The 23,026-nt window shown below is 36.1% G+C and overlaps 1 protein-coding gene and 2 long non-coding RNA genes across 5 annotated transcripts in view; 1 reads left to right on the top strand and 2 right to left on the bottom strand.

The window, feature by feature from the left end:
* Positions 1–23,026, bottom strand: part of Sgcz (sarcoglycan zeta) — a 1,080,539-nt gene that overhangs the window by 750,756 nt on the left and 306,757 nt on the right. The gene's annotated exons all lie outside the window — the stretch shown is intronic.
* LOC120097544 (uncharacterized) lies at positions 8,155–13,683 on the bottom strand. 2 transcript variants are annotated; one of them, XR_005495053.2, is made up of 3 exons: positions 13,549–13,683; positions 10,037–10,103; positions 8,155–8,433 (listed from the first exon to the last, which is right to left on the bottom strand). It is a non-coding gene; the product is annotated as an uncharacterized LOC120097544 (long non-coding RNA). The 2 variants fall into 2 exon arrangements; XR_005495054.2 differs by lacking the exon at positions 10,037–10,103.
* On the top strand, positions 13,863–16,673 carry LOC134482510 (uncharacterized). Its single transcript, XR_010058731.1, has 2 exons — positions 13,863–13,993; positions 15,521–16,673. It is a non-coding gene; the product is annotated as an uncharacterized LOC134482510 (long non-coding RNA).

Below are 23,026 nucleotides of genomic sequence, written 5' to 3'. Positions count from 1 at the left end.
ATTAAATAATCAAGTTATTTGCTGCAATTTCAAAATACTGTACATTGAACTAAACACAGTCAGGATAATTAAATACTCATGTCAGTGTTAAAATATGTTCCATTTGTATACATACCATCTTTAAAGTTATTTTTTTAGTCTACCTCTTTCATTCAATTTCATTTACATTCTAAAGAACAAACTATGATAAGAAGTTAGGCCTATCCTATTCTCTATGTGGAAAACTAACTAAATTATCAAAAGCTGAGGTAAGAAATAACAAATCTAACCTTTTACCTCCATGTTAATATCACAATACTGATTCTGCACATGCCAAAGAATTTTATGAGCACTTGCTAAATAAGATAATGTTCAATTTATTCTCATTAAATACCCCAGGATCCATGGGGGAAGAGCTTCATAGATGATAATGGGATATTACATTTGTTTACACTTCTATTTTCAGATATATAAATATAAAGACAGTAAAATTAATCAAGCACTGATTAAATAATAAACAGATTTGGTGGAAACCAGAGATGCATCAAGTAAATTGTTCACTTGGAAATCTTTCTTGGAGATTTCCCAAACAGAAGCCATCCTGCCTTGCACCATCTTTCTTGATACATCGAAATAAAAGGAAACTTGCTATTTATCCTTATTTGCTTCATATAAATTCTACCAGAAGTAACCTCATTCCAGCATAAAATGGCTTCCAGATGGACACGGTCTATAAAATGTGCATTTGCTAAAAAATAAAAGCCATCTTCCTTCAGCATAGAAATGATAAAATTTTATTTGGTAATATGTGTTTATGGCCATGCATATTTTAGAATATAGATTTCAATGTGTCATTAGAGCTTAGGTAAACAACATTTTGAAAACTGCAAACAAACAAAGATGACATAATACGGAATAGAGTACTGATGTTTCCAAGTTGTCATGGTTACTTGCTTGTCAAATTATATTTCTAACTGATGTGCCATAGTTGTCAGTGATAGAACAGCCTAGCAATACTGTGGAAGTCAGCACCCATCTGGGAAAGCCCAAATAAAAATGTCTCAAATGATAGCATATATATAGATCTTGGCAGAAATTTGACATACCACTCTTTGGCAGAACCTAGAATTTCCCAAAATTGATGAAAAATGAAAGTTGGGTTGAATGTGATTTCAACAGCAAAAATAATCAATCCTTCTGCATTTTAGATGATCACTAGCAATTTCTCTTGCTGCATAAGATCTATCTCTCTTGAGTTCATTTTAAAATAAGGTTAACGTCCAAGACTTGTAGAATAAATCTAATGGTTATAAATACATTCTCGCTTGGTTTCAATGGAAAATTTATCATGCTTGCTCTATTTTCTCAAGATATTATGGTAAATTGAAAAAATGAACATGTTTTTAAATATGTGTTGTCAATGAAATGGATTGGATAGAAAACCAAATAACAGAAGGTATGTATGCATTGGTAAATATCTTCAGGAATCATATTTAATTTAATTAAAAATAGAGAAAATAGCTTCCTAATTTTTCAATGTATTCTTTATAAGGTCAGCTTTCTAAACTAAATAGCTAGGGATACAAGATGGAAAAAGTTGGAGAAAGGAAAGGGAACAGAAAAGAATGATGCAATTCTATTTTCAAGAAATTTAAAAACAAATGAATTTAAAAACAAAATATAATGTGTCTATCATATTCAAATACTGTATAGGAATCACAAGCAAAATTCGGTCTGACATTGCAATTTTCCTAGGAGTATTTTCTAAACTGTGCTCTGAAAACTGCATAGTCTCTTTATTTTCTTTGGGATTGTAAATATGGGGAACTGTATTCTCAAAGTTGCAGTATTATCTTTGGTACTGTTGACTGTGAGGATAAACATACAGTAATATTGACATTTATTTATCTCATGTCTTTACATGATAAGCATTCTTTATGCAAGCTTAAAACATTTCACAAGGACACTGAAATAATCTGACACAGGCCTACAACAAGCAGGCAATCCAGATATTCTCTCTGCAGACTGCACAAGAGTTGATCCAACTTTTCTATGAACACTACATAAAATTCCAATTGCTTCATGTGTAACTTTAATTAATAGTAAATCAGTAAAATTTAAGTTTAATAATGAACCCATTAGAAGTAATAACAACAACCAATTAGAAATCTAAATTTTAATGGTACCAGGAAGAATCACAACAAGGACTTCCATTTTTTTTTTTTTTTTTTTAGTTCTTTTTTTCGGAGCTGGGGATCAAACCCAGGGCCTTGCGCTTCCTAGGCAAGAGCTCTACCACTGAGCTAAATCCCTAACCCCTTCCATTTTTAAGTTACTTGAAAATCAGTACAGATCCTTGATCAACTAGGATGTCTGATTTACAAATATATCTGAAGACTAGAACATCCAAGGTTGCGGAAGAACATACAAATTATCTTCTAGATGAAAATGTACTAGTGAAATTTTCATTTTAAAACCAAGTTCATTGCATTTATTTAATTTGCATGTGTTTGTGTGTGCGTGTGTGTGTGCGTGCGTGCTTGCGTATGTGTGAATGTACCCATTTGCTTATGGTTTGCTCATTCCACAACATAAGTGTTGAAGTCAGAGAACAACTTTTACATGTTTTTTCTCTCCAGATACCATATGGATCACAGGGATTGAAATCAAGCCTTTAGGTTGAGTGGCAAGTATCTTTAGCTGTTGATTCACTACTAAATTTTAAAATAGAAAAAAAAAAAAAGGATTGGCTAGAGAGATATCTCAGAACTTTTTTTTTTCTTTTCTTTTTTTTTTTTTTTTTATTAACTTGAGATTTCTTATATACATTTCAAGTGTTATTCCCTTTCCCGGTTTCCGGGCAAACATCCCCCTCCCCCCTCCCCTTCCTTATGGGTGTTCCCCTCCCCACCCTCTCCCCATTGCCGCCCTCCCCCCATAGTCTAGTTCACTGGGGGTTCAGTCTTAGCAGGACCCAGGGCTTCCCCTTCCACTGGTGCTCTTACTAGGATATTCATTGCTACCTATGAGGTCAGAGTCCAGGGTCAGTCCATGTATAGTCTTTGGGTAGTGGCTTAGTCCCTGGAAGCTCTGGTTGGTTGGCATTGTTGTTCATATAGGGTCTTGAGCCCCTTCAAGCTCTTCCAGTTCTTTCTCTGATTCCTTCAACGGGGGTCCTATTCTCAGTTCAGTGGTTTGCTGCTGGCATTCGCCCATGTATTTGCTGTATTCTGGCTGTGTCTCTCAGGAGCGATCTACATCCGGCTCCTGTCAGTCTGCACTTCTTTGCTTCATCCATCTTGTCTAATTGGGTGGCTCTATATGTATGGGCCACATGTGGGGCAGGCTCTGAATGGGTGTTCCTTCAGTCTCTGTTTTAATCTTTGCCTCTCCCTTCCCTGCCAAGGGTATTCTTTTTCCTCATTTAAAGAAGGAGTGAAGCATTCACATTTTGATCATCCGTCTTGAGTTTCGTTTGTTCTAGGGATCTAGGGTAATTCAAGCATTTGGGCTAATAGCCACTTGTCAATGAGTGCATACCATGTATGTCTTTCTGTGATTGGGTTAACTCACTCAGGATGATATTTTCCAGTTCCAACCATTTGCCTACGAATTTCATAAAGTCGTTGTTTTTGATAGCTGAGTAATATTCCATTGTGTAGATGTACCACATTTTCTGTATCCATTCCTCTGTTGAAGGGCATCTGGGTTCTTTCCAGTTTCTGGCTATTATAAATAAGGCTGCGATGAACATAGTGGAGCACGTGTCTCTTTTATATGTTGAGGCATCTTTTGGGTATATGCCCAAGAGAGGTATAGCTGGATCCTCAGGCAGTTCAATGTCCAATTTTCTGAGGAACCTCCAGACTGATTTCCAGAATGGTTTTACCAGTCTGCAATCCCACCAACAATGGAGGAGTGTTCCTCTTCCTCCACATCCTCGCCAGCATCTGCTGTCACCTGAGTTTTTAATCTTAGCCAATCGCACTGGTGTGAGGTGAAATCTCAGGGTTGTTTTGATTTGCATTTCCCTTATGACTAAAGATGTTGAACATTTCTTTAGGTGTTTCTCAGCCATTCGGCATTCCTCAGCTGTGAATTCTTTGTTTAGCTCTGAACCCCATTTTTTAATAGGGTTATTTGTTTCCCTGCGGTCTAACTTCTTGAGTTCTTTGTATATTTTGGATATAAGGCCTCTATCTGTTGTAGGATTGGTAAAGATCTTTTCCCAATCTGTTGGTTGCCGTTTTGTCCTAACCACAGTGTCCTTTGCCTTACAGAAGCTTTGCAGTTTTATGAGATCCCATTTGTCGATTCTTGATCTTAGAGCATAAGCCATTGGTGTTTTGTTCAGGAACTTTTAAAGGCATCAAAAACTCTTCCTAAGAAGCTAGGTTCAATGCCTAGAACTCACTAGGCTTCTCACAACAGTACAAGGTCAAACAATGTCCTCTTCAGGTCTCTGGAGGAGCTGTATGCATGTGGTATATAGACATACACATAAACAACATGCCTATACATCCAGACTAATGTTATAAAATTATAAAAAGGATAAAGGGAGGATCACTCCTGAAGTATTTTTAAAAAGGAATAGATGTTTACTAATATGTTTATCATTTGATCATTTGTTTTTTTTCTTTTTAAATTTTATTCTATTTTTTACTTGTGTGTGTGTGTGTGTGTGTGTGTGTGTGTGTGTGTGTGTGTGTTTCTGAGGACTGAATCTGTGACATCGTATATGTCAGGCAAATACTCTAAGACTCAACTTAGTGTTAATTTTGGAACAATTTTTCATGGAACATAAAATGTGTTTTAAAATATAATGTAGACTACAACCAACCCAAAATGTGTGTTCACATTGTATCATGCATGTGCACTATTGATTTGATTGTGTAAGATGAATTAACAGAAGTTATAGACAAAGGCAAACAATAAGAGAGCATCAGGAACATCATTGCTTCCTCTTCTTTGCCCTTTCTTTATCCTTTACAATAGAAAATATGCTTCCTTACAATTAGCCTATCCTGTGTCCATGCCTCTGGTGACATCTGAATGATCTAATGCTGGAAGAAAGCTACTAGATAACTCAGTGAAGAAATGGAGGCTATTTTTCAAACATTGATTGGAAGAAGGCAAGACACTGTAAAACAAGACCTATGGTGATGTATATTGAGCGTTAGTTTTAGTCACAGTACGTACATTATAAGAACAATACCTAACTGGATGGTAATTTGAAATCTAAATGAGGAAATCTTACATTACTAGGACATTAATAACAATTAGAGAACACTCATTCAATTACATTCTAACTGTCTTAATAAATGAATAGGTAAAAACTAGGGGAATATGGATTTCCCACGAACATGAGTTATGCCTCTATACACTTACAGAAGACATATTTCTCTCTGTGCACACAGGGGAACTGTTTTGGCAACTGCTATGTAACATGCACTTCAGAAATCTTCACATATAGAGGAATTTCCTGCCTGGAACAGCCTCTCTCTGATTCTCTGAGGTCGAGCACATAGGCCTTTATAATCGCAAGGCTCCCGGATAAGAGGTATCATTCAAACTAAACACGATAAATACTTGCTACATCTTATTGGTGTTTCATGCTCCAGTAGCAAAGGGTCCTGCTCAGCCCTAAAGCTCCTTCCCATTTATGCTATTGCTTTTCCTACATCTGTTTCTTAAAAGCCTACAAAAAGTATGATCATCTCCCATATTTTTAAAAGGTTTCACACGTCTACTGAAAGAGCACAATACCAGGACACCTGCAAGTGTGGCATCAGGCTTCTTCTGAAAATTACAATCTCTTTGCGCATGTGTATCAATTACTGCAGCAAATTAACTTGAAAATCTTTGTACTCTCTAAAAAACAAAACTGCTGACCTATGGTTCCAATTGAATTCATGATGGCTTTAATGTTTGTAGCAAATTTACAAAGAAATTATGTTTGAAAAAGCATCTATATTTTAACCCTTACATTATAAAATAAAACAAGATATGTTGATAAACATACAGACGCTTAGTATAAGGTAGCTGAAACCTGCTTACTTATACAGATGAGAATCATACTTGCATATAAAACATATATTTCAAAAATTGGTTTTAAAAACATGGAGATATTCTTATATAAATAATTGACCAAATATTTACTTTTTTTGTTCAGTGACTACTACTTTAGGATCATAAATGTGCATAGACAGAAAAGCAAAGAGGCCATTCAAGCACAACACACAGATCTTGAAAAGACAATAGTTATGAGTCTTTCATTTATAAAAGTTTATTTATGTTGAATGGAGGATAGATTTCCTCCAGGCTATAATTAATTTGAAAATAGAGGCAGAGATATTTTAAAATACGATATCTAATAATGCCTAAGATTTGGGTAAATCATTGTATTATTTATTTCTTTTCTTTTTTTTTTCTTATATTGGATTTTTTTATTCTCCTGGGCATATACCCAAAAGATGCCCCAACATATTACAAAGCTCCAATATGTTCATAGCAACTTTATTTATAATAGCCAGGGCTGGAAATAACCCAGATGCCCTTCAACAGAGGAATGGCTACAGAAAATGTGGTACATCTACACAATGGAGTACTACTCAGTTATCAAAATAATGACTTCATGAAATTCATAGTCAAATGGATTGTACTTGAAAATGTATTATATTTTTCATATCCAATAGTGACTAAACATGTGAGTGAATCATACCTGTCATCCGAAACTGTTCCGTTTCAGAAGCCCGTCTTCCCATGTGCACTTACATATCAACACATTCATCTTTAAGCAAAAACAAATGTGTGATATGGTCTCAAACATTTAAGAAATATTTGACATTTGCATGTCTGTTTTATTGGACAGAGTAGAAAAGTCCTTCACACATATGTAGCATTGACCTCCATTAATGACTACATGAGTTTATCTAGTATATATAACTGAATCATGAATAAATTCTAAGGAACAATTGATGGACAACTCTCTGTTAGGGTTTGGTTTTAATGTTTTGAATTAATATGGCTCTCAATAATGAAAATCTGTATGTTCAAATGCTGAAGGTCTTTGTTCTCGATTGCCTTTTGAGAGCCAACAGCCAAAGGCTGGGCAAGCAGACTGAGGCAGGACCTTTAGATTTATGAGGGCTAAAACATGGAAGAAAAGAAGGCCAAGATTTCCATGACAGGAAAGAAGAAATTCCAGACTTAAATGCCTGTGTGAATCAGGAAACGTTGCCACATGGGCACTTCCCCAATTACGTTTGGAGGAAAAAAGGTAAAATATAGATTTTTAAAAGATGTAAACTCAGAAGTACCAGAGAGGAGTGTTTGTTAGCAGCAGATAGAAATAGAAGTGCCCGGACTTTGAGCTAGTTGAGACATATAAAATTGCTGGTGTGTGTGTGTGTGTGTGTGTGTGTGTGTGTGTGTGTGTGTGTGTGTGTGTGTGTCTTTCATTTGCAAATGCAGAGGGCTCTGGCAAATGGCTGAGAGCATGACCCATCTAGAACACAAAGCAATTTAGCTAAACTCACCACTACATCTTTCTCTCTCTCTCTCTCTCTCTCTCTCTCTCTCTCTCTCAGACACCTCAGACACACACACACTCACACACACACACACATGAGAGAGAGAGAGAGAGAGACTTTTAGTTTCTCAACTAAGAATTCACAACTAGATTTACATACAAAAGTTTTTTTCTATGTCAGGTTAAAACACAGTCTCCCTCACAATATGACTTTTGGCTTAGCAATAAAATTTGGGAGTAGTCACTGCTACTTAAATAGATTGTTTGGCTACATCAAGCTCATTAGAGAAAATGTGCCCTGGTTTAATCAGCTGATCAAGCTATTAGCTAAACAGCATACACATTGCCAAGCAAATCTCTCACTGTCTCATTCATCACTCATAATTTATCAGCTTCAGTAAGGCAAGAGGGCTAACTGCCATTTGGTGACTGTGATCAATTTTACATAATGCCCTGAAGGCAATAATAATGAAAAGTGGGGGGAAAGGGAAAGTTCTGATAACGAAAAGAGATAGCCTATTTAAACATGCAAGAATTACTTGGTGACATGGGATTATTTCCTTACTCTTATTATAACTCTAACCAAGTAAAAGGAAAATCTATTGACGGATCATGAATGTCAAAAAGCAGTCCTAAACCCAAGATTTTGTTTTAAATAAAATTTAATCAATAAAAGAACTGGGCCAGAGCAGCTATTCCAAAGACCTGTATTTATGACTCTGAAATGGGGTTATTTATTTGAAATGTTAGTTTCTAATTTCAGTAGATATCTTCCAGTTGTGTATTGACTCAAAGAAAATTCTTCGCTTTATACATTGAGCATCCTAATGCAGACTGTGTCAGCTCCAAACCATGTGTTAATAGTCCACCCCCATTGCATCTTATTTCCATATAGTCATGCTTCCAAGAATCTCTCAGTGGGGCTAGAAAAGTAAAGTAAAGGTCAGTTATTCATGGGCATTGGCTGATGTATACGAGTTTTGACTGCATTTGAAAAGAACAAAAGTAATTTTTTTCTTTCTACCTGGTGCCATCTGTACCTTAAATTGCATATTAAATTAATTGGGGAATGTTGTGGGTTCTCCTGATGTTCTTTGAATTCTGATGTTAATTATGCTTCTTCAAGAGTGATTGCCCCTGATAAGTATTTGATCACAAGTCAGGTGATCTCATGTGAACCTTCTCTCTATTTTAACCGGTCCAGATGATTAGCGCTTGTGCTTGGGCAGTGGAGGGGAAAGGTGTGGTGGGAGGTCTTTGAGATTGGGGGCAGGCAGAGAAAGGAGAAGCAGAAGGGAAGGAAGAGGACAAAAGAGGAGGAAGCCATGATGGAGCAGAATCATGTGACCAGGAGTAGTCACAAGGTACAAAACATCTTATACCTGGAGAATAAGTTAGTGTAGTGCAAGATCTGCCTGATCCTGGCACATAGCTTATACACATAATAACTAGATTGTGGGTTTTATGCGGGCTTCTTGGGGTTGGAAATTCCAGCAACAGGGGAGTGAACGTAACATAATGTAATTCATAACATCTGGCTGATTTTGACATTTCATTACCGTTATTTTCTTCAAGACAGTAGGGTAATTATATGATACTTGATATTATTTCAATAAGGTATAAGTATATCCATGTAATGAACCTTAAAAGTTGTCATCTTGAAAACCAAATACATACTAGAGTCAAAGATTTTATTAAAACTGATTGCTTAATTTTATCCTTGAGATACAGATAATTGCTATGGGTTCTTAGGAGGCAAATTGTTTAAGAGCCTATGTCTCTTCCTTCAACTTTACTGTCCTGACTTCTCTAAGGGGGAATATTGATGATTAAACTACCTGCCTGAGAGGTAATATCAGCAGGAATCAGGATCACCGTGGTCACAACTGTTGGCTTTGTCTTACTAGTTCAAAGAACAAGGTCTCCCAGTTTTAGGTGGTAGAAGTTAAGAACATCTTTCCCTTAAGCTATAATGAATGGCTTACACATATGTTTTTAAATATTGACAGTATCCCAGGGCATCATTTAAAATGTAACATTAGCATTTTTTCTCACAAATGAGTCCATCCTAAAAGTCTCAGAAACTTCCAATCAGAGGAGTCATTATACTCATTAGAAATGGGGAATCTTCATCTGAAGTTTTGGAATATTTGATCAGTGATTAAAATAAATAATACAGACCATTCCATAAAAGGAAGCAAGTTGATGAAACATTTTTAAAAGCTGTGTTTTAGTTTCACCATACACGTATTTAAACTCTGACTTTCAAAAATGATAATTTTAGTTCTTATTATATTTTGGAGAAGGCTTCATTGATGTTCAGGAGGGAATAGAAGCCACAAGACCACAACTGGAGTTCTGGCCACATCTGGTGCTATAGTTTTGAAGAAGCATAAAAAGACTTCATGATATTAAAATAAATCAATAGAAGGGATATGAGAAGGTTTGGAAGTTAAAAGGAAAGTAGATGATGTAATTATATTATAATCTTAAAATATAAAAGAGTAAAAATATAGGTATATCCACCTTGAGAATATTACATCAGGATTTCTCTGCGTATCTGTGGAAATCAGAGCTGACCAGCATACACTGCCTGTTTGGTGCCAAATAATAGTTAGAAAATCTTATGAAAACATTTTAACAACTGTGACTTCATACACAGATCTGATTAGTCAATCTGGAAGCAGCATATGCTTTCGTTCATAGCACAGACCTTAAGGGAAGACAGGCATTCAAAACTATGCTATATCTGAGATCTAAGGTATTATTTGGTATTATATATGGTGTTAAGAATAATTATGAATCATATCTGTATTAAATTATTTCATGACTTAATGAATTATTATTTAAAGGACATATAAAGAGATTTCCCCATTTATAATACTTCTGGTTGTCAAATTAAATTACCCCAGATGACAATATAACCCATGCTATGCCTTCTTTCCATCCTGGAGAAAGCATAAAAGATGAACCTGAACTGCTTTTGGTGGATTACATATATGTTCAATAGTGAATGAACTAAGCAATCTGATACTGATTGATTTGTAGCCTATGAATGTGTAGAACTGGTTTTTCTCTCTGTTGAATAGCTTTCTAGTTAGACATATAAGAGCATCAGAACATCACCATTACCCAAATTGAAGTGGCATTATAGGACACAAAAGTGCAGCTGATGATTCATGGATCATATGATACCAAAGAAGTCATTTCACACATCACTTTTGATAATAAAAATAAATCTTGGCAAGCCTGTTCAAATAACTACTATATGGTAGATTCTGAAACAACCCAAAATCTGTGTGTAAAGGAGGAAAACATTCAGTAGAAATGGTGTGGTGAACAGCCTGAAAGTCGGCTGACGTCCTTCCATTTATTTAAAGAATAATTCATGTAAAGAGCAACCCAAAGAGACCTCATAAGTCTAGAAGAAGGTTAATGACAGGCTTAAGGAGGCTCTAGACCAAGAAATAATATGGGTAAGTTTCTCAACATCTTTGACTAGAGACCCAGTGAAGGCAGATAAGAAACGAGTGAACAATAGTGATAAAAACTGTATGGTATCGGTACAGAGACAGACAGACAGACCAATTGAAGACCCAAAAATGAACCCACACACCTGTATCCACTTGATCTTTGAAAAAGGATCTAAAACCATCCAATGGAAGAAAGATAGCATTTTCACAAATGGTGCTGGTTCAACTGGAGGTCAGCATGTAGAAGAATGCAAATCGATCCATGCTTATCACCATGTACAAAGCTTAAGACCAAGTGGATCAATGACCTCCACATCAAACCAGATACACTCAAACTAATAGAAGAAAAAGTGGGGAAAAGTCTTGAACACATGGGCACTGGGGAAAATTTCCTGAACAAAACACCAATGGCTCATGCTCTAAGATCAAGAACCGACAAATGGGACCTCATAAAACTGCAAAGCTTCTGTAAAGCAAAAGACACTGTCATTAGGACAAAATGACAACCAACAGATTGGGAAAAGATCTTTACCAATCCTACATCTGATACAGGGCTCATATCCAAAATATACAAACAACTCAAGAAGTTAGACTCCAGAGAGTCAAATAACCCTATTAAAAATGGGGTACAGAGCTAAACAAAACATTCCCAGCTGAGGATTATCGAATGGCCAAAAGGCACCTAAAGAAATGTTCAACATCCTTAGTCATCGGTAAATGAAAATCAAAACAGCCCTGAGATTCCACGTCACACCAGTCAGAATGGCTAAGCTAAAAACCTCAGGTGACAGCAGATGCTGGTGAGGATGTAGAGAAAGACTCCTCTATTGTTGGTGGGATTGCAAACTGTTACAAACACTCTGAAAATCAGTTTGGGGGCTGGAGAGATGGCTCAGTGGTTTATAGCACTGACTGCTCTTCCTGAGGTCCTGAGTTCAATTCCCAGCAACCACATAGTGGCTCACAACCATCTGTAATGTGATCTGATGTCCTCTTCTGGTGTCTGAAGACAGCTAGAGTGTACTTATATATAATAAATAAATCTTTAAAAAAAAAAAGAAAATCAGTTTGGAGGTTCCTCAGAAAATAGGACCTTCCACTACCTGAGGATCCAGCTATACCTCTCCTGGGCATATACCCAAAAGATGCTCCAACATACAATAGACACATGCTCCACTATGTTCGTAGCAGCCTTATTTATAAGAGCCAGAAGCTGGAAAGAACCCAGATGCCCTTCAACAGAGAAATGGATACAGAAAACATGGTACATCTACACAATGGAATACTACCCAGCTATCAAAAACAATGACTTTATGAAATTCATAGGCAAATGGATGGAATTAGAAAATATCATCCTGAGTAAGGTAACTCAATCACAGAAAAACACACTTGGTATGCACTCATTGATAAGAGAATATTAGCTAAAAAGCTCAAATTACCCAAGATGCAATCCAGAGACCACAGGAAGTTCAAGAAGAAGGATGACCAAAATGTGGATGTTCCCATTCCTTTTTAAAAGGGGAAAAATATCCATAGGAGGGGATATGGAAGCAAAGTTTAGAGCAGCGACTCAAGGAATGGTCATTCAGAGCCTGCCCCACATGGAGACCATAGATTGATGAAGCTAAAAAATGCATGCTGAAAGGGACCGGATATAGATCTCTCCTGAGAGACACATCCAGAGCATGTCCAATACAGAGATCAATGCTAGCAGCAAACCACCGAACTGAGAACAGTACCGCCTTTGGGGGAATTAGAGGAAGTATTGAGAGAGTTGAAGGAGCTTGCAACCCCATAAAAACGCAATGACAACCAACCAGAGCTTCCAAGGACCTAACCACCATCGAAAGTCTATACATGGACTGATCCAGGACTCCAACTGCTTATGTAGCAGGGAATAGCCTTGTTGGAGCAACAACTGAAGGGGAAGCCCTTGGTCTTGTCAAGGTTGGAACCCAGTGCAGGGGAATATGGGGCGCACAATAAGGGGGATGTATAGGGGGAATACCCGTATGGGCGAGGGGAGGGGAGGGAATGGGGGCTCATGGTCAGGAAACTGGGAAGGGGAATAAGATTTGTAATGTAAGTAAAGAAATATATCTAATAAAAAATATAAAAAAGAGAAGAGAATGAACTTAGAAATAACATACTCACCCTTAGCGAACAGAAAAAGATGAATAGAATCAGATTTACACAGTTTAAGAAGTTAACATCTTAAGAGTATGCCTGGCACACAGCCCTCATAGCCCCACAAGAGAGGGTCTCTTTCAGATCAGAGATAATCTACGTGCAGAGGACTTTCTGAATTAATAAGATGGAGAGCTCTTTAAGAGAAGTCAGACAGCTGATAAGCACAACTGTCTCAAAGTCCTTTGGTCTGAGACAATTTCTCCATTGGGAAACAGGGAAGTAACAGCTACACAAAGAAAAACTTTGAAGAATAAATAAAATGCTCATATTATGATGTAAACAAATACCAGTCACGTGTTTTCTCATTCTCCCGTTTCCCATGTGTCAAAGGCAGATCTTTCCAATAAGCATTTGATTCCAGTACCAACAACTTACCGTCAAAGTGCACTATCTAGTCACACCATCAAAGTGCAGACAAAGCAGCCAGGATTTGTTTCCAAATGAATTTCAACAGTCTATGACATCACTTTAGGTACTAAGTGATGAAACAGAGCTAGTAACCTAGTCAACCAACCAAGTAAATTCTGTTCAAAGGACTTTCTATTTAGCTTTAGTTGTTATTTGAGATTTACCAGTTAATAAGTAATTATTTGTAGCATTTCTGTATTCTTTGTTCAAGTAATGCCAATCCTTAAATATTAGAGGACAAACAGATCAAAAGAAATAACCCATTAGATTATAAATTCAAGTATGGGGGACAGAGAGATGGATCAATAGTAAAGAATACTTGCTTCTCCTGCCTGCGACATGATAGCTCACAACACTCGATTAACCCAGTTTCAGGGAACCTAATGTCTTCTTCTGGCCTAGCAAGCACGAGGTAAGCAAGTGGGGCACAGATGTATGTGCGCACAAAGCGCCCATACACAACATAATAAACCGAAGTGAAAACAACAGAGTGTATATTTTTCATACCCTAAGCAATATCAATCCGTGAAACTATGCATTATGGAAAACTAAGTAATTGTGAAATTTCTGATGACTCAGGAAAATTCAAATCAGTATTTCATCATTTCACCACCGTTGCATTTATTTTCCTTAATAAAGATCAAGTTGATGAAACTTGGAGTCTAGCCAAGTGGTACTTAATCCCTGCTGTGAGTGCTTAACTTCAAATACCCCTTAGTCAGCCTTTGCCCTTCAGGGACCAGCTGTATAAGAAATGAATCATTAGCCTCTCGAGAAATGCCAAGAGTGCAAAGAAACCACTTAGAACTGTTGTTTGTGGCAAAGTAGTTACTGGGGTATGCCATTTAGATCTCACTCACTGGGTTTCAGAAAATATACTTCACATGAATGGATTAAATACAGTTATTCAGAAATCATACCCACTTATTTAAAACAGCCCATATCCCATTAAATGTGTTTTCCAAACAGTATGTACAAAACCAATATAATTTGAAAACACAGCACAAAAAATCAAATGTAAGCTTTAAGGAACCATAATTAAATGCCATGTGTCCCCAAACATGATAATTAGAACTTGGTTTCCACAATCTAAAATTACAAACATATTAAAGAGTAGATCCATTAGATTTATTTTACTTGAACCTAGGGAAAGTCAAAATAGAATATACACTTCTTGTTTTATAAATAACAAAATATTTTATATAGTCATGAAACAATACCTCAAAAGCAACAAACATGCTAAATATGGAAAACAAAACAAAACAAAAATGTGAAAAATCACCCTGAAAACAAGTGAACTAAGGACGCAGTTGCCACAATTCCAGGAAGTAGAGCAGTTTCTATGGAAATGTTTTCTTACTAAAAGTTGTGGATTTTAATTCAGCCAATGAGGAAGAAAAGAGCTACTGTCCTCACTTTCTAACATCAATTATATTAATTATCATAATGGGATGAGCTTCTAAATATGTCACCCATTTCTCTTCTGTGAATGGGTTTGGGTCTTTTTGCTAAGTGCATGTTTGAAAGGCCATTTTCCCATAGGGAAAAGAACTATAAGAGTAAGTATAATTGTTCAATTACTTCAGAATTCTGGTATGGTTAACTTTTCCTTTCTTAAAACAGCAAAATTATATTAATGGTTAGAAAATTTGGAACTAAATCTCCTTTCCTTTAAACTTGACTTGGTAAAATTGTTTCTGTCATCTTCCTATAAACTATTAGCAAAATTCCTCATATTAAGTAGTTCTAAGCCTGAATAAATAACAAGGCCACAGATACCTACATTACTGGTCCATATCACCAACATCTTTAAATGTATTTTTGTTGAAAATACTTTTCAGTACAATCCATTATGATTATGGTTTCATCTACCCTTCTCCCTCAAGATGCTCCCCACCTCTCAGCTACCCAAATACATACCTTTTTGTTGTCTTGTTAGAAAAAAAGAGAAATCTAACAAGAATGAAAGAAAGAAAGAAAGAAAGAAAGAAAGAAAGAAAGAAACAAAGAAACAAAGAAACAAAGAAAAAAGAAACAAAGAAAGAGAAAGGAAGGAAGAAAGAAAGAAAGAAAGAAGAAAGAAAGAAAGAAAGAAAGAAAGAAAGAAAGAAAGAAAGAAAATGGAATAAGATAAATCTAACACACACAAATTGGATAAAACAATTAAACAAAAAAAATGGGGAAGCCAAAGAACAAGCAAAAGAAACATATTTAAATACAAATACACACATGTTATACAGATTTCAAATTAAAAACAATGACGCAAAAAGTAGAAACTATAATATATAGACATAAGGCCTATAATGTGAAATTAAGTAATTATCAATTAATAGTAATTAACAATTATTTTAATTGCCCAAGGCATATGAGACAAATAAGTAAATAAAAATAATCTTCTGAAGCTACCATTGCCTTCATTTGGTATTGGCCCTCTACTGCTGGCTATGGGGCCTGCACCTAAGTGTTGATTGGATACCCAATGAGACTCTGTCAGATAAAAGATATGTGAACAGTTACCAAGTACAGATACATTATTTGTTTAAAAATCCATTTTGCTTGCTCTAAATAAATCTATGTCCTGCCTTAAGTGATTCTTTTTCATTGCATTCTCCAACTAACAATGTGGTTACATCCCTCACTTTTTGTCTGATTTTATTTGTTGTTGGTAGGTTTCCCTATGTAACTAGTTAGCCCTAAATTGACATTCTCTATGCTGGGATTATGGACACCTGTTACCAAAACCCAGTTTACTTTCTGACATTATTTTCATTTGGACGGTCTACTGTACACCTATAACTTTTAAGACACTTCTTTCTAAGCAGCCAGATGTCCCAAGCAAAAGAAATCTGCCAATGGTTCTCTGAAGATATTCTCTATCTCCAACTCCAGAGGGAACGGGGGAGGCAAAGAGTTAAGAAGCCATTTTTCTGTGTATTTATGATGCCTACTTATGATCCTATCCATCGCCTGGCTTCTGTAATACTTTTTTTTATGTAGTTTAGGTGGAAACTCCCACCATCTCAACACTATGAGAGCAAACTTTATATTTTACTTTAACCTATCCATTAATAAAATTCCTTGCTATCTTTAAAGAGTCTCCTCCTCTTCATGTTTCTCTAATATAATATACTTAACTATTTTATTGATTTATTTAGATTCATTTATTTTGTTTTATGTGTATTTATAAGTGTGTGCATCACATGTATGTTCTGTGCCTTTGGAAGACAGTAGAGAGTGTCAAAGTTCATGGAAAGTGAGTTAAGGATGAGTGTAAGTCATCGTGAAGATACCTGAATTCACTAAAAGAGAAACAGCTGTTCTTAATCACTGAGCCATTTTGATAGCTCAGTACCTTCTCTTTGTTTTTTTTCTTCATTTTTTATTAATCATTCCATTCATTTATATCTCAAATGATATCCCACTTCCCAGTTACCCCTCCACAAACACCCCATCCCACATTTGCCATCTCCTTGCCCTTTGTGTCTATGAGAGTGTACCCCCACCCACCCACCCTGCACCACCGCTCCACCATCCCCCTATGCTGGGGCATCAAACCTCCACAGGACCAAAGGTATCCCTCCCATTGATGTCAGACAAGAGCATCCTCTGCTACCTATGTATCTGGAGCCATGATTCCTCCTTGTACACTCCTTGGTTGGTGGTCTAGTCCCTGGGAGCACTGAGTGATTGCATAGGAATCAATCCATAGGAAGAACAATGTCTGCTGGCCAGACCAATAGTTTCTCTTTTAATGATTTCCTACTTCAAAGCTCCATAATGACTCCTATGGTCTAGAGAATCTTTATACTAATAAAGAGAAGTCCTTAATGCTCCTTTCTGTGAACCAACCAACTTACCCATCACTCTTCTTTCTCTAACAGGAATAGGCCAGCTACTTCTGCTGTGTGACTCTTGCCGTTAGCTCCTTTGTAAGGATACATCTTCTTTTGCTAATGTATTTTCTGTCAGCTGAGCTTACTGAATGTAGGTACCGAAACTAAGTCTAAAGAAGATAGCTTTCCCTGACACTAAGAGCCAAGGTACCAGGAGAATATTTCTGTATCATCTATATAAATGATAAAAATTAACTTAAAAATGTTTAGAGATTTTGTATTTTTGCATATTCTTTTTTTTTTTTACTTTTTTTTTTTTTGAGCTGGGGACCAAACCCAGGGCCTTGCGCTTGCTAGGCAAGTGCTCTACCACTGAGCCAAATCCCCAACCCCTTTTGCATATTCTTTAAGCAAGACGATTCAAATAATCAAAAGAAAGCATAGCTTCAACCTACATAAAATATTTTAGACTATTTGAAAATGAAAATCCTTAGTGTCTGTGATAATGCTGCATCAGCTAGAAATATTTATTTAAGTTTATATTTTGTATAATCAAATATCATCAAGGTAGCAATCAATGATGTAACATTATCCTCATGTCTTTTTAAAATGATGAATTGAATTTGATCCAGTTCAATTCAATTTAGCAAAAACTTGACTTGCTCAACTTCTATTATAGCCACCTCATGCTTCTAATAGGTTTAATTATACTATTATGATTTTATTTGAGTTGGGCAATTATTATACTCTAGGATGTGAATATAAGTTCATTTACTTTTTGTAAGGCATATGTGTACACATATAATCTTAGTAGGGTCTCTGTCACTGCCAAAGGCAAGGTCCTTTTTTGAGCTGAACATTATACTAGGTCACATAGCTTACCTTATTGTTTTAATATCTTAATACTTATAATTTTATTGCACACACGGCATTGAACTCTTGCTGAAGGGAAAGAACATGGCATGCTAAGAAACTGTGTCCTTTCATTTCATGTTCGAAGGAATCAAATTATTTAAGAACTGATGGAGCACGAAGACTGATTTATAAAAAGATGCTTTTCACAGGCAACTTTTCCATCTCTAAAAAGTATATGCCTGGAGATAGATGAGCGTGAATTGCTGAATGACAGCTTGCTTGGAGTTACTTGGAAAAGAAAATCAAGAAAATCCCTAAAGAATCTTGGTATTTCAGCTTGTGCAGGAAGTCTAATGTGTTTCTAATGTAGCATTGGTCCTCTTTCCCAGGGTTTGGACTAACTTCAGTATTTCATTCTTAATTAAATGCACAGGGAAGAAAGAGATATGTCTGTTCTGTGGCTTTTATTTGCTGTGAGAACAAGGGAAGGAATATAGGAAGTAGTAGACAAGACCCTTAAGGTATTAGGGAGGAAAAAAATGAAAGCTAAAAAGAGGATTGCTTCTTTGGGATACATAGGCAATAAACTTATAGTTGTGCAAAGATGATCAATACAATGGGAAGGAGCGGAATTGGGGTCCACAAGCTGAGTCACACACAGGCTGTATAATTAGCTACTCATCTGAGAAATAAACGAACTCCCCAAAGGGTTGGATAAATTAACATATACCATTTCCTTAGAAAAATCCTGATCCTTATGGTTTTGGCTTTAATGAAAATATATCACAACTTCAGTAGCATAAAAATTAGTGAAAATAGTTTTAAAATAATATAAGCTTCTACTTTAATTAATAGATGTTTGTTTTTAACAAAATACATGTGAAAATAAGTTTACAATGTCATATGGGATGAATTTGTCAATGATTTTTACTAACGCCTTTTTGACCTAGCAGTGTTCATTAAACTAAACTAGATACATGGAATAATTAATATTAAAAACATCCAGATGGTGGTGGTGCCTACCTTTAATCCCATTCCTCTAGAGGCAGAGGTGGATCTCTGAGTTTGAGGCCAGTCTTTTCAACAAAGTGAGTTCCAAGACAGGCAGCGCTACACAGAAAAAAAAAATCCTGTCTTGACAAAAATGAACCAAAATTACTCTTTTTTTATCTTTTTGACGCGTTTTTCTTGGTTGATTTACTTTGTAGGTAGCATTGCTAGGAAAAGTTTTGGAATATCACGTGTACTGCAGAAGCATCTTTGATATACTGCATTTCTTTTCATGATTAACGATGGAATAATGATGATTTTCATCATCATAATACGCTTCTAGAAAACCATTATAACTGCAAGATGAACCACGATACCATTCTGATACTGAGGGAAAATTTAATGCTGAAATTATTTCTTAGATTTACAAGGTACTATATCATTTTACAAATTATAAAGGTCTCACAATATCAAGTAATTGAAAGATAAAAATAAAGTTTCAAAATACTATACAAGAGAACCTAATTCTTTTTTAATTTCACAAAGATAGTTCTACTTTGAGTTAAATAATGCAAGAGGAGTGGAGAAAAGTTAAAAATAAAGGGAAAGCAAGCAGAGGGTGGACATAAGAGATACAATGACCAGCATGGTAAAATATTCCAAAAGCTGTAGTAGTGGTACTCTCATGCTCCGATTGGGTTTAAGGCCCAATTATCAGAAGTAAAAATCATGCCTATTACTGGAAATTTATCCAACCTCTGATAGTAAGGTAGTGGAGTTTAGAGGACAACCTGTCATTGGCTCTATACTAAATTAGTATAATTCCTAACTACTTTCCAAATTGACCCGTGGATAAGTGCAATTCTCTCTATAGTAGATGAAGACCATTACAAAAACCCATAACTGGTTCAAACTGCAGAGAACTGATCTTAGCATGTCCAGCTCCAACTGTTATATCTATCACACAATTCCACAGCTAAGTCCCAGGGAATATTGAGCAAGAGGGGGAAGATTGTAAGAGCCGAAAGACCATGAAGGCTGCTGTGAAATTGTTTCCTAAAAGTGAAAGCAAATCTAAACCCATGAAACTTTGATAGTATAGAAAGAGGATTTGTACTAGAATTTATCTGAAGGAAATGCTGAAATGATTCTGTCATAATGATTCTTTATCTTATAATATAATATACCAGAAAAACCCCAAATACAATTATTTGATTGAAGAATAGAATTAACTATGTGATTTCATTTCTTTCAAGGATTAAATTATTTTATGACTAAATGCTATTTCTCTCATCAATCAATTCATGGTGTGTAAACCTAGGCAGGGTTTCCTTAGTCACAGCAAAATGGAGCAGAAGGAATGCAGGTGTGTCATTAATGTCACATATAATGAGTTTAAAACATCCCCCAAAACTCAGTGTAAGTGATATACTGTTAATTAACAATCATCTCCTTCCTTTGGCCTCAGCTAGCAGGTTGCCAGGATGATTCTGCCAGCATTTGGTCAGATACTTCTGCCTAAGGTCATTTTCGGCCTTTGTCCCTCCTGGAACCTTCCACTGCCTTCTATGCTGTGTGAAAAACCTTTAGGAATCCATGTTTAACACATTTATCTTTTGCCAGGGATTCCACAGGCAATAACAAAATTAATATAGTTGGCATCACTAAAGATAAAATACTGACTCCATGAAATGCATAACCATGAACGTTGCTGACGCGAGGGCCACTTGAGACTGCTGATTCATCCTGATGCGTGAACGTCTATTGTGCTACTGAATATGTCTATGTAAATGAGAAAAACGTGATAACTTCTTCTGACCTGGAGAGTTCTAGTATATTTGAATAATAATATGCAGTTATCACTAAAAGAGTTACGGATGAGAGGAAATCAAAACTCTCGACAAAGTAGAAGCAACACACCTCACCCGACATGAGAGGTTTACTGATCACGAGATTTAGTCATAAGTATAATATCAATGAATGTAAAAACTGAGAAGGAATTGATTTAAACAATTTTTGTTTTATTAAACTTAATTTATGGAGAATAATATCCTTTGAATTCTCCACAGCAGTAAAGAATTACACTCAAGTTTTATAATGAGAAAATTGTTATTCAAATTAACACTTAAAATATAGAATCATAATAAATTCTATAGGCCTAAGTGCTTTGAAGATATTACTGCGCTTACAAATGTAGCCACTTAAGCATTTTACTTCCTGGAGTTTAATTTAATATATAGAGAAATGTGCTTATTTTAATATAGAGAAATGGATGTCTGACCTGCCTATTAAACCACCTCATGCATACTTAATTTCTTCCAATCCCAAAAGCCTACCTTTAAAAGGAAGTTGATTATATCCAATCCATGACTGTACACTAGTGCGTTTAAATGACCCTAGTGTACACAGACTGTGCCATGGACAAAAAGCAAGAAGAATCTGCTAATGATAAGAGAATGCAGAATGGCTATTAGACTAGGAAAGCCCAAGTATCATATTTATACTCTCGTCCACATGCATTTTTAGGGCTGTAAATTAGATAAAATTAGGAAAATCATTTCAGCAGAATCTGAAACATCAGCGAGCAAATACATCTCTCAGAGAAGAGAATGATAGGTCTCAAAGGATAAACAAGTAAAAAGAAAAATGAATGAATGAATGAATGAATGAATGAATGAATTTGATGACCCGTCAAATATATGTGTGTGCATACACACACACACACACACACACACACACACACACACACACACACACAGACACAAAGAGACCCCACTGTTATTTTTCGAATCCAAATTCTGGGACATAGCTTTGATAATATTAGTTATATAAAATTGGTGGAAAATCACCCTGAATGACATTGCCAGTGGACGAAGGGTTTGAACTCAGGATTTCACAGTTAATTAACATCTTTAGCGACTGGTAAGAGACAGGGCTTCAACACTGTGAGCAGGTAGGATTTGGCACAAGCAATTGCTCATCATTATTTCAACAGAATGTCAAGTACAGGGTAGGACTTAGAGTTGGTGCCTGTCACAAACTAAATAATTATCGCCAGGAACCTAATGGCTAATCTCTTCAAACACTAGGCTTTTCATTGCTCTGAGCATAGATTTTTAATATTATTTCCTGGCATCAGAAATAAATCCGGGAACCCTTGCAAATTGGGCGAAGGTTAATTTAGAAACTGAGTAGTGTTTGCCTCCTCAGTGCCGTTCTCTACGAGCCCAGGAAGGAATCATGAATCAGATGAGTTTAGGAATTAGATGTAATTTTCCTGGGTGTATCATTTGCTCATGTTTCTGAAATGCTTTTTCATTCTCTAAGGACTGGATCCTATTTTAAGGTTTTTTTTTCTTTTTTTCGGAGCTGGGGACCGAACCCAGGGCCTTGCAGTTGCTAGGCAAGTGCTCTACCACTGAGCTAAATCCCCAACCCCTATTTTAAGGTTTTAAGCTATGACATTCAGGCAGGATATTGCCTATGTGACACTTTTCACCTTCCAAAGCTAATTCCTCTCCCCTCAAAGTGTTTGCGTGTTCTTGATCACATACTCTGAGCTCCTCATTTAGTATCAGTCAATAGCTGGGGACATTCACACTTGATTGACATACTATTCCTTTGAAAATGTTGTAAATTCTCAGGAATTTTCAGTAGGCTCTGTTATTCCTGCTTATCCCAAGTTCTTATAATTTTATCTTTGAACAACACATGACTGTCAAAATACATCATTTCAGAATGAGACCGATCTTGCCATCCCAGTAAAG

The sequence above is a fragment of the Rattus norvegicus genome, chromosome 16, assembly GCF_036323735.1.
Source record: "Rattus norvegicus strain BN/NHsdMcwi chromosome 16, GRCr8, whole genome shotgun sequence".
Classification (NCBI taxonomy): domain Eukaryota; kingdom Metazoa; phylum Chordata; class Mammalia; order Rodentia; family Muridae; genus Rattus; species Rattus norvegicus.
This window is presented reverse-complemented; position numbering and strand designations above follow the sequence as displayed.